Source organism: Podarcis bocagei (genome assembly GCF_964188305.1).
Source record: "Podarcis bocagei genome assembly, chromosome: 12".
In the NCBI taxonomy this organism is placed as follows: Eukaryota; Metazoa; Chordata; class Lepidosauria; order Squamata; family Lacertidae; genus Podarcis; species Podarcis bocagei.
The window spans coordinates 36319679-36320704 of NC_138137.1; positions in this window are offsets into that span (position 1 = coordinate 36319679).

The window sequence follows — 1026 nt, forward strand, 5'->3', positions numbered from 1 at the left end:
CCTCTCCTGAGTCCCAGGTGGGGCTCTGATTGCTTAGCAACAGTGATTAAGTGACCTTCGCAACAGAGGCCTACCTAAGCTCCCTTGTACTCTTGGTATGGAGCTGTAGTGGTGTCCCTTCGTCCCTTGAGCCCTTGGCAAGGAGAGTGTGTGGATGGGTGGGCAGGCTCCTAGACACCCCAAACCAGGGTCGAGAGGTGGTTGGGCAGACTCAACCAACGCTTAGGTATGTCCCTGATTAACAACGGTGCTGCCCACGGAGTGCCAAAGCCTTAGTGATATCTCACATATTGTTTTATAACTTTCATTAGGTGTCTCTGATTCACTTCCTTTTTTAAAAAGTGAAGTGCCTGGAGTCCCTGCTAGCATTGGGCCTGGTACTTCTGAATTCCTTCTACCCCCCTCTGTCAGTGGCCCTGAGGCAGTTACAACTATAGCATCCCTTGGCGATAGAAAGCTACCCAGCTTTGGCTTAAAAACTTCCTGCCTAGCCCCCTGCCTTCATAACCAGATCTTGGGCTGCAGAGCCAGATCTCTATTCTTCAGAAAAATGAGCAGCTGGAACTGGAACCTCTTACAGAAGTCAGGGAGTGTTACTTGAGCCACTCCGGCCTATCAGTGCAGTACCTTGCAGATTTTCTCATTTGGGCAGAGTTGTTTAACATCCACAGCATCCTACACAGAAAATACACAGAAATTAACAGAGTTAACAGCAAGATTGGATTTGAACACAGAATCCATAAATAAGCTGGTCCAAGAAAATTCCGCAACACGTAAGATTGCAGAGGAAGCCAGAGCTATTGCTGGAGAGACTCAACAGAATTTAGAACCGATTGCTAAAAAAGTTTATGAACATGATACAACTCTGGCTTTGTAGGATTTACAGAGAAAGGAAAGAAATCTGAAAATAAGACTGATTCCCGAGAGCGAAGGAGACAACCTAGTGGAGTTTCTGACACGAGAGTTTGCTGATTTCTGGGAAGACCTGGAGGATGAAGAAATAAAAATAACAACAGCATTCAGACT